This window comes from Ornithorhynchus anatinus, chromosome 18 (genome assembly GCF_004115215.2).
Source record: "Ornithorhynchus anatinus isolate Pmale09 chromosome 18, mOrnAna1.pri.v4, whole genome shotgun sequence".
Taxonomy (NCBI): Eukaryota; Metazoa; Chordata; class Mammalia; order Monotremata; family Ornithorhynchidae; genus Ornithorhynchus; species Ornithorhynchus anatinus.
This window is the reverse complement of record NC_041745.1, coordinates 27674819-27686818: the sequence shown is the minus strand read 5'-3', so window position 1 is coordinate 27686818 and position 12000 is coordinate 27674819. Positions and strand designations below refer to the sequence as shown.

Below are 12000 nucleotides of genomic sequence, written 5' to 3'. Positions count from 1 at the left end.
CTGCCCACAATGACTTTAAGTCTAGAGGGAGGTTTTTTAGGTGCCAGATGATCATCCATGACCCTCAGTAGTTTCCACAAGATCTTCACTTTCTACTAGCCTCACAGAGCCCTAAAACCAGATCCTATTTCATTCCAACGTAGAACATAATACACTGACCCTGAGGCAAAGGGGAAACCTTCCATAGCAGTGGCGGTGCTGATTTCAGTGATAGGCTCCGAGAACCCTTAGCTATATCTACAGTCAACCGATCGATCAATCAGCGGCATTTATTGAGTGCTCATCCTGTGTGGACCACTGTCCTGAAGACTTGGGGGAGTACAATGCAACAGAATTGGTAGGTACGATCCCTGCCTTAAAGGAGCTTTCAGTCTAGTGGAGCCAGCCTGTCTGGGGTCCATTTCGAGATGGAGGTCAACTGGGATGGAGATGCAATGTGGGGTGAGCATTGGACAGACACTAATCCTCCTACGGAAAAATCAGTGCAATTGTTTCTTGCCTGATGTGGAGGAAGTCAAAGACACATTGGATTTGGACTTTGGCACACCTTCTCCCCTCTGGACTGCAAGCTCGTTGTGGGCAGGGAATGTGTATTGTTGTATTGTACTTTCCCAACCGCTTAGTACAGTGCTCTGCACTTAGGAAGTGCTCAATAAATACGTTTCAATGAATCCCCCCCCCCCAGTATAAGCCAGACCACCACTCTCCCCACCTTCAAGGCCTTATTAAAGTCACATCTCCTCAAGAGGCTTTCTCCAACTAAGCCCTCATTTTCTCTACTTCCTCTCCCTTCTGTCTCCTCTGTATTTGGATCTGTACTCTTTAAGCACTTGATATTTACCCCACCTTCAGCCCCTCAGAACTAGTGGACGGCTATTTATTTATATTAATGCCTGTCCCTCTCTAGACTGTGAGATCCTTATGAGCAGAAACGTGACCCAGACTAAGTCCCCCTTTTCCTCAGCTCCCCCCACCCCCGACGTCACCCTGATTCTCCCCCTTTGCTCTATCCTCTTCTCCCCGCCCCACAGCACTTGTGTAGATATGTGCTATCTACAACTGCATTTGTATCGATGCCTGTTTCCTTGTTTTGATGTGCATACACCTATAATTCTATTTATTTATATATTTATATTGATGCTGTTTACTTGTTTTGAAGTCTGTCTCCCCCCCTTTCTAGACTGTAAGCCCGGTGTGGGCAAGGATTGTCTCTCTTCATTGCTGAATTGTACTTTCCAAGAGCTTAGAAAAGTTCTCTGCACACAGCAAGTGCTCAATAAATACGACTGAATGAATGAACGTATCTACCAACTCTGTTGCATTGTACTCTCCGAAACGCTTAGTGCGGGGCTCTTCACACACAGTAAGCACTCATTTAATACCATTGATTGACTGATTGACAGCACATATGCCATTCAGTCTCACTGCCCTCTGTGTGTGAGATGGGTAAATCGATAACAGTTATATCTTAGATGCCCACAGGCTCGTAGGACGGTATAGCTCAGTGAAAAGGACAATAGACTAAGCGTCAACCCCCAGCTCTGCCATGAATTGGCCCTGTGATTCCAGGTCAGCGTCATAACCTCGCTGAGCCTCGTTTTTCTCAGCTATAAAATCAGGATAATAATAGCCTGTATCATCCTTGCCACCTCAATCACGGATGGAAATAGTCCTTAGATGGAGGCTCCATGAAGTCAGGGTGCCGTCACCGACCTAAATTAAGAACACAAAGGTATGTGGGTGTGAAGTCCCCAACTTCATCTCAGGTCTTTGTTTCAGCGATGGCACCCGTCACTGAACCCACAGATGGGGTTGAGTTATTTATGGATGGGTTAATCTGACCTTGGAAGCCAGGGAACGAATGCTGGATCTAAAGAAGTTGCGTGGTTCGTGTGCCATGGCGGGGCGAATATAAATTAGAGGCAACAGGGAACATTTCTGCTAATTCTGTTGTATTGTACTCTCGCAGGCAATTAGTTCAGTGCTCTGCGCATAATAAGTGGAAAGAGCCCGGGCTTGGGAGTCAGAGGTCATGGGTTCGAATCCCGGCTCTGCCACTTGTCAGCTGTGTGACTGTGGGCAAGTCACTTCACCTCTCTGTGCATCAGTGACCTCGTCTGTAAAACGGGGATTAAGACTGTGAGTCTCACGTGGGACAACCTGATTACCCTGTATCTACCCCAGCACTTAGAACAGTGCTCTGCACATAGTAAATGCTTAACAAATACCAACATTATTATTATTATTATTAATAAATATCATTGATGGATTCGAGATAGAGGCCGCCTCCAGTAAAAAATAATCAAATATCACAAAAGGGCCACAAGAGGGTAGCAGCCACCCAGATTAAGAAAAAAATGGCAAAGCATGTTTTTGAAAAGTAACTTTTGAATGCTGTGATCAATTTTTTCAGTTGTAGAATTTTATCTTAACTAACAGATCATTGGAGGGAGAGACAGGTTAGTCAACATGGAAGAAACAGGACAGGTGGAAGAGATAATATCCACATTTCAGCTGTGGAAAAGACTGTCTTCTTCAAATGTGCCAGGGGAAGGGATTCCCCATCACCCCTTAAACACTCTATTCCTGCTTCCTTATCCTTCTCCTGCTCTCCAGCTGCCTCTCAAGAGATCTCCCACCTAGTCCATAAAACCAGCCTTTCTACTTACACCTCTAACCACATTCCCTCTCATCTCCTAAAATCATTTGCTTCCATTCTCCTCCCTTACCTCACTGCATCTTCAACCTCTCCCCTCCCTAAACCTGCTCCTCCCCCTAGGTTTTCCATTTCAGTCGATAACACCACTATCTTCCCAGCTCCAGAAGTCAGCGATTTTGGTGTCACCTCTATTAATTGTCCTTCAGCTCTCGCAACTGACTCCATGGCCAAATTCTGCCAGTTCTTCCTGCACGAGTCTCCCCAGATGTCAGCCTTCTTCTCCACCCAGAGTTTATTCTCTGGTACAAGTACCGTCCTTACCATGGCTAGACTACTAGAGAAGCAGCGTGGCTCAGTGGAAAGAGCCCGGGCTTGGGAGTCAGAGGTCATGAGTTCGAATCCCAGCTCTGCCAGTTGTCAGCTGAGTGACTGTGGGCAAGTCATTTAACTTCTCTGTGCCTCAGTTACCTCATCTGTCAAATGTGGATTAACTGTGGGCCTCACGTGGGAAAACCTGTGATTCTAAGCACAGTGCTCTGCACATAGTAAGCGTTTAATACCAACATTATCATTATTATTATTACTGTACCAGCCCCCTTGCTGGTCTCCTAGCCTCCAGCCTCTCTCCACTCCAAGTCTGACTACAAGCTACCGCACGGATCATCTTCCTAAAGCGTCTCTTGACCCCTACCTTCCTTCGCCCCGAAACCTTCCACAGGCTTCTCGTGGTTCTCAGCATCAAACACAATCAATTTAACGGCTCTCCACCATCTGACTCCACCTCACTTACGTGCTCTCTTCACTCGCTGTTCTCCAACAAACTACCAACGTTCCAGCTGTGCCTTGCTCTCGCCTCTTCCCCCTCATTCACACTTTCCCCACTGGATTAGAACTTCCTTCCTCCAGCAAGGCCCCAGCTCTCACCCACATTTAAAGGAACTATTTCAACTGGTAAACACTCCATAAATGATTGTATTTCCCTTTAGTCCATCACCAATGGGATCATGCAGGGATCGGTTCAAACAGTGAGACCTGACCAGCCTCCCTTTGAGCAGGTGTGATGGGCCATCAGGAAGAGTCAGTGGGATGTCAAGACTGTCAGATCCCAGAAGGTAATTTGACCGGTGGAGGATTTAGTACCCGTGGTGATTTTGTGGCATTCTGGCTGCAATGTTGAGGAGTGATTTACTACATCTCAGTGGCCAGGAGAGCCACGGGGGAACTGTTCCAGCTGCCTAGGGCTAAAGTGTCTAGTCGCCCATTTTTATACCACACAGTCCAAGGTATGGGGTTTTTTTATGGTATTCTCTAAGCTCTTACTATGTGTCAGGCACTGTACCAGGTGCTGAGGTAGATACTAGTTAATCAGGTTGGATCCAGTCCCTGTTCCACATGGGGCTCACAGCCTTAAACCCCATTTTTTACAGATGAGGTGAGGCACAGAGAAGCTAAATGACTTGCCCAAGGTCACACAGCAGACAGGTTCTCCTCTACTAGATGAGACAGGGACGCTGTCCAATCTGATTATCTTGTATTTTCCCCAGCATTTAGCAATGTTCATTAAATAGTAAGTTTTTATTAATAGAGAAGCAGCATGGCCTAGTGGAAGAGCATGGGCCTGGGAGTCCGAGGACCTGGGTTCTAATCCCGGGTTCTCCATTTGTCTACTGTGTAAACTTTGGGCAAGTCACTTCACCTCTCTGTGCCTCAGTTATCTCATCTATAAACTGGGGATTACAAATGTGAGCCCCACATTGAACATGGACTGGGTTCAACCTGATTGGCTTGTATCTACCTGAGCACATAGCACAGGCCTTGGTACATAATAAGTGCTTAACAAATACCATAAAAATTCCACAATTATTAGAAAAACTCCCCCTTAAGAGCAATGGGAGAGACCAGCGCTCAGCAGAGGGAGGAGAGTTGACTTATTCCTCCACCTAAGAGCAGGTGTTTCTCCCAACCCCCACCTTCCTGAACTCTATCTTTTCTCATGGAAGGACAGAAAAGTTGACTAAGGATTTTGGTCCCATATCAGAAAGGAAACTAAGAAGCCTTCTAAAAGAAGCTTCAAAGCATCCCCAAAACATGATTTACACAACCAACTCCTCCAAGAAATCAACAAGCCCCAGGTATTCCAGCCACCGTAGTAGCTGTTTATCATTTTCATTCATTTATTCATTCACTGAATTGCATTTATGGAGCTCTTACTGTGTGCAAAGCACCATACCAAGTGCTTGGGAGAGTACAATAAAACAATCAGCAGACAGCACACTCCCAGCCCACAACGAACCTACAGTTTAGAGGGGGAGACAGATGTTAGAATAAATAAATTACAGATTTGTGACTATGTCTGATTCCTTTGCATCGTACTCGCCCAAGTGCTTAAGGGAGGGCTCTGCACATAGTAGTGCTCAATAACTAAGACCGAATGAATGAAAGACAAGAGCTATTATTATAAGTACACGGATGTTTTTGCATGTTCAATCATTCATGAATGTTTCATACTCTGCCCCTTGTTTTTTTCTGTTTACTTGTGTGTCCTCTATAACTATCAGACATTGAATTCACGTTGCTGGCTGATAGGGTAATAGAGAAGCAGCATAGTGTAGCGGATAGAGCACAGGCCTGGGAGGCGGAGAGTCATGGGTCCTCATCCCGTCTCCGCCACTTGCCTACTGTGTGACCTTGGGCAAGTCACTTCAATTTTCTGTGCCTCAGTTACCTCATTTGTAAAATGGGGATTGAGACTGTAAGCCCCACATGGGACAGGGACTGCGTCCAGTTTGATTTTCTTGTATTCACCCCAGGCACATGGTAAGCGCTTAACCAATACCATCATTATAGGGTGGCATCTAAAACGGGAGAAGTGGTTCCCCAAACCTTAATCCTGTAATCTGCCCTGCCCACACCATTTTTCCTAGGAAAGCTCTGAATATCCTCCTTTGGAGTCTGGATGGTGCTTCTACTGGAGAAAGAGACGGCAGGAATTCTGATTCATTGTCCTAGCTCTAGAGGTCAGAGGGGAACAGTGATGAGGTCTAGCACGTCGAGCGGCTTAGGGTGATAGGCTCCCACTATCGCTCGCTCTTTCATTTACGGGACTCATGTCGGGGGCCTTTCGGGCCGGGGCCGGCTGGCTAATGTCAGCTGTCAAGCCAAAAGGGCAGGAAGATGAAGTAGAGGCTCGTCTCCTTGTAAGGAAAGGAACAGATAAAAACAAGGAGGGTGTGGCCTGCTAAGGTCCTGAGGAACAACTGGAGATACTCCCCGGAAAACTCTCGAAGAGTCTTTCCTCGCTATTCCCGTTCTCCCTCTCACTTAAAATGCGAGCCCCTGGGGGAGGGGAACTGTGTCCAAACTGATTAAGTTGTATCTACCCCGGTCCTTTGTACAGTGCTTGACACACAGTAAGGCTTAACAAATGCCATGTTTATTATTATTATCATCATTATTATAACTGTTATTCCGAAGGAGACCTTCCTGGCCTCCTTCTCAGAGGATGGGTTTTTCAGAGGAGAATATAAATGGCATATCCTTTTGGCCTTCTTCCATCCATAAATTATTTTAGAGTCTCCCTGCTGATATTGTAAAATCCTTGAGAATGGAGGTCACGCTGAGTAATTCTGCTAGTACAATCCCAAACGCTAAGTACAGGGATCTGTACAGAAAAAGCCCTCAGTAAATACTACTCGTTGATTGATTGCGGGAAGAAGCAGGGCAGTGGATAGAGCAAAGGCCTGGAACTCAGAAGGACCTGGCTTCTAATTCCCACTCCACTACTTGTCTGCTACGTGACCTTGAGTAAGTCATTTCACTTCTCTGGGCCTCGGTTACCTCATCTATAAAATGGGGATTAAGATTGTAGGCCCCATGTGGGACAGAGACTGATTAGGTTGTATCTACCCCAGCACTTAGAACAGTGCTTGACACATAGTACGCACTTAACAAATACCATTATTATTATTATTTGATTGACTCCCCTTATAGAGAGGCCAGGTTCAAATTCTTTGGTCAGAAGAAAGCCAAACATCCTATATGAGGGGGGATAATTCAGATTCCCACCTGTCTCGCCTTCTTCATGCCCCAGCTGTTTCAAAAGAAGCCAACCTCTCTGCATTCCCTTCACCACATTAAAACTGTCATTGAGAGTGGTGGCTCTACAAAGTGAGTAAAAGCAGATACAATCACAGGTCTCAAGAATCTAAGACACATTACATGGAAAATATTCAGGAATCTGGAAAAACATTAAATTCATACTTTCCAAGTGCTCAGTACAGTGCTCTGCATGCAGTTAGCGCTCAATAAATACGATTGGATGAATGAAGAAATGAAACATAAATACCGTTATTAGCCTCGAGTCATATGCCCATATTATGGGGAAATGAGGTTAAAATAAAGCCTTGGAAGTCATTTGTATAAGCAAGCTGAGGCCAGGGAAAGAGAGAGACAGAGAGTGAGAGAGAAAGAGAGAGTGTATATTTTTATTATCCTATTTAAAAAATAAAATAAATTGTGGTATTTGTTAAGCGCTTACTATGTGCTAAGCACTGTTCTAAGCGCTGGGGGATACAGGGTGATCAGGTTGTCCCACGTGGGGCTCACAGTTTTTTAATCCCCATTTGACAGATGAGGTAACTGAGGCACAGAGAAGTTAAGTGACTTGCCCAAGGTCACACAGCTGACTAGCGGCAGAGCCGGCATTAGAACCCGTGACCTCTGACTTCCAAGCCCGTGCTCTTTCTACTGAGCCACGCTGCTTCTCAAATTAACACAATGTATTTTGTTAATGAGATGTACATCCCCTTGATTCTATTTATTGCTATCGTTTTTGTCTGTCTGTCTCCCCCAATTAGATTGTAAGCCCGTAAATGGGCAGGGATTGTCTCTATCTGTTGCCGAATTGTACATTCCAAGCGCTCAGTACAGTGCTCTGCACATAGTAAACGCTCAATAAATGCTACTGAATGAATGAGTGAATGAATCAAGGGTCCAGCACTGTCTCTTCGCTGGTTTTCTCTTAGGAAGCCAAGAGGCAGATACTTCTGCAGTCAAGTTATCTTCACTCTGTGGTGCTGACATAGATTATATATAGCCCTTAACTCCGAGCCTTGACTCTCCTTCCCCTAGCTTTCCTTCCTCAACTTCCCCTCACATGGGTCTGAATTTCTCCGACCTCTTACAACAAGGTCACAGGAGAAACTGACCAAGTTTCTATTTGGAGAAAATAAAAATTCAAGGGTCACATCTCTTTCTTGGCTTAAGACCTGTGTGTGTGTGTATGTGTGTGCATGTTTACATATTTCCAGAAAACTTTATCTTTTTATGATAACGCGCATATTGTGAGCAATATGAACATATTGTTTTATATTGGTGACTTCAAATTTTTTTTTTTATGCAGGAGTGACCCCTCTCCCACAGGAGAGGCTACCCCTTTCCTTCAGCTCAAAGTAATAACTCGTTGTGGGCAGGGAATGTGTCTGTTTATAGTTGAATTGTATTCTCGCACACCCTTAATACAGTGTTCTGCACACAGTAAGCGCTCAATAAATACGACTGAATGAATGAATAACAATTGTGGCTTTTTACTGTACGCCCAGCACTGTACTAAGCACTAAGCAGGAGAAGCAGCACGACTCAGTGGAAAGAGCAGGGGCTTGAGAGTCAGAGGTTATGGGGTCTAATTCCGGCTTTGCCACTTGTCAGCATGTGATTTTAACTTTTCTGTGCCTCATTTACCTCACCTGTAAAATGGGGGTGAAGACCGTGAGCCCCCGGGAGTCAGATGTCATGGGTTCGAATCCCGGCTCTGCCCCTTTGTCAGCTGTGTGACCCTGGGCAAGTCACTTAACTTCTCTGTGCCTCAGTAACCTCACCTGTAAAATGGGGATTAACTGTGAACCTCACGTGGAACAACCTGATTACCCTGTATCTACCCCAGCGCTTAGAACAGTGCTCTAAAAGTAACTGCTTAATAAATACCATTATTATTATTACAGAGAAAAGATCAGCAGATCAGACACAGGCCCTGTCCCCCAAAGGGCTCACAGTCTAAGGAGAAGAGAGGACAGGTATTGAATCCCCATTTTCCAGATAAGGTAAATGAGGCACAGAGAAACGAAGTGACTTGCCCAAGTCACACAGTGGGTAAGTGGCAGTGTGCGGAATAGAACCTAAGTCCTCTGACTCCCAGGCCCCTGCTCTTTCCACTAAGCCATATTGCTTCCCTGCCCCTCCCCACACACAGACTCATACATTCCCCCCAGGATTTTAGCAGAGAAGCTCTGCGGGCACTGAACCTCCCGACCTCCGGGCAAAAGACCGGAGAGGAGAGCCCACCAACCCAAAATCCCCCGCCTATTTTCTGAAGGTGAAAACCTATTTGGATCGGTACCAATGAAGTCATTCTTTCATTCATTCAAGTGTAATTATTGAGTGCTTACTGTGAGCAAAGCACTGTACTAAGGGCGAGTACAATATAAGAATAAACAGATACATTCCCCGCCCGCATAGAGTTTACAGCCTAGAGGAAGAGACAGACATTAATAGAATAAATAAATAAATTACAAATATGTACATGAGTGCTGTGGGGCTCGGAGGGGGGAATGAATAAAGGGAGCAAGTCAGGGCAATGCAGAAGGGAGGTGAGGAGAGGAGGGCTTAAACAGGGAAGGCTTCGTGGAGGAGCTGTGCTTTCAATAAGCCTTTGAAGAGGGGGAGAGTAATTATCAGTCGGATATGAGGAGGGAGGGCGTTCCACGCCCGAGGCAGGACGTGGGCCAGGGGTCGGCGATGAGAGAGACGAGACTGAGGTACCGTGAGAAATTAGCTTTAGAGGAGCCAACAGTGAGAAATTTAGCTTTAGAGGAGCCAACTAAAACCACTGAACCAGGGAAGGTAACCAGATGCAACTCAAATGAGACTGGTGCTGGCTCGGGCCCACTGTGATTCCTCAATTACATCATGCTGAGCTCTGGGACAGAGCAGGTCTGCTCCGCCGCTGCCTCCCCAGGGCCACTTTGCCAATAGCCATCCCCCCGACACGATGTCTAAATGTCTTGTGATCGGAGAAAAATGGGTGGCTGAATATAAAATTTTCAAATTGGCTTGGTTTGGCAGGACTTTACTAGCAAGCCTGGAGAAATCTCCATTCCTCCATTGCTCAGATGTGCTTTTATTTCAGATCTGGATTTCCCATCCTCTTTCTCTCCTCTCCCGCTACCAGGTTGATCCAACATCTGAGCTCGCTGTGGCTCGACAATGCGTCTACCACCTCTGTCGTATTGTACTCTCCCGAGAGCTTAATATAGTGTTCTACGCACAGTAAGCAATCAATAACCATGACTGATTGACTGATTATCCTATCCCACCTTGACTGCTGCATCAGGCTCCTGGCTGATCTCCCAGTCTCCCGTCTCTCCCCACTCCAGTCCATACTTCACTCTGCTGCCCGGATCATTTTTCTACACAGACGTTCGGTCCATGTTTCCCCCCTCCTCAAGAACCTCCGGTGGTTGTCCAGCCATCTATGCCTCCAACAGAAATTCCTTTCCATAAGCTTTAAAGTGCTCAATCAGCTTGCCCCCTCTTACCTTACCTAGTTTATTTCCTAGTACAACCCAGCACCCCCCTTCACTCTTCTAATACCGACCTATGCACTGCACCTCGATCTCGTCTATCCCACTTTCCCACATCCTGCCTCTCGCATGGAACTCCCTCCCTCTTCATACACCACTCTCCCATCTTCAAAGCTTTATCTCCTTGAGGTCTTCCTTGACTAAACCCCCATCTCCCCACCTCCCTCTCTCTCCTGCATCACCCTGACAGATTTGTACCCTTCAAGTACTTGATATTCACCTCAACTCACCCTCATCCCCACACCGCCTAGGTACATAACCAAAATTTATTTTAATTTCTGTCTCCCCGTTTAGACTGTAAGCTCCCTGTTGGAAGGGAACATCTCTGCCAACTCTGTTGTATTGTACTCTCCCAAATGCTTAGTACGGTGTTCTATACCCAGTAAGTCCCCAGTGAATACAATTGATTCACTGATCGCCAGAACCGAAAACCCTCTAACCAGAAAGTGAGGATTGGCTTTGCATAATGGATTGAGCTTGAAACTGACTCAGTGTCTTACTCCCTTTTCACGGCTCTTACGGAACTGGTAGTGTTTTTTTGTTGTTTTGTTTTTAATGGTATTTGTTAAGCGTTCACTCTTATATGCTTAGAGAAGCAGCGTGGCTCAGTGGAAAGAGCATGGGCTTTGGAGTCAGTAGCTCATGAGTTCGAATCCCAGCTCTGCCACTTGTCAGCTGTGTGACTGTGGGCAAGTCACTTAACTTCTCTGTGCCCCAGTTCCCTCATCTGTAAAATGGGGATGAAGACTGTGAGCCCCACGTGGGACAACCTGATTCCCCTATGTCTACCCCAGTGCTTAGAACAGTGCTCGGCACATAGTAAGCGCTTAACAAATACCAACATATATATATATGTGAAGCACTGTACTAAGCACTGGGGTAGATACAAGAAGCAGTCCCTGTCCCACATGGGTTCAAGTCCAAGTATCAAACAGGAATCAAATCCCCATTTTGCAGCTGTGGAAACTGAGACACAAAGAAGTCAAGTGATGTGTCCGAGGTCATACAGCAGGCAAGAGATTGGAACCCAGGCCACCTGGCTTCCAGGCTGTGCTTTATCCACTAAGCCACACTGAAACACCAGCAAAAAAACTTTCTCGGTAGAGGATCAGTCAGTCAATCGTATTTATTGAGCACTTACTGGGTGCAGAGCACCGTATTAAGTGTTTGAAAGAGAACACTATAACAATAAATAGACACATTCCCTTCCCATAATGAGCTTAAAGTCTAGAGGGGGGTGTTTTATGTGGCAGGAGGTCATCCATGACGCTCAGTAGGTTCCACAGATCTTTACCTCCCACTAGCCATCCAGAGCCTTAAAACAAGGAATTCAGAATCCTCTCTCCTGGGATCCAATTCCACTCCTAATGTCGAATCTAATACACTGGCCCCGAGGCAAAGGGAAAATCTTCCATAGCAATGGCAGTGCCGATTTCAGTGACTCTGCGATAGGTTGGGAGAACGCTCAGCTATATCCACAGTCAATCAATCAATCAGTGGCGTTTATTGAGTGCTTACCATGCGCGGACCACTGTCCTGAAGATTTGGGGGAGTACAATGCAACAGAGTTGATAGACTCGATCCCTCCCCTCAAGGAGCTGCCAGTCTAGTGGAGCCAGCCTGTCTGGGGTCCATTTCGAGACCGAGGTCAACTGGGATAGAGGTTGCTCTGATGACATACTGGGCTGAAATAATAAACTAATT

General features: G+C 46.0%; 1 protein-coding gene across 2 annotated transcripts in view; it reads right to left on the bottom strand.

The window, feature by feature from the left end:
* The window catches only part of SMYD1 (SET and MYND domain containing 1), a 38405-nt gene that overhangs the window by 21965 nt on the left and 4440 nt on the right, over nt 1-12000 (bottom strand). The gene's annotated exons all lie outside the window — the stretch shown is intronic.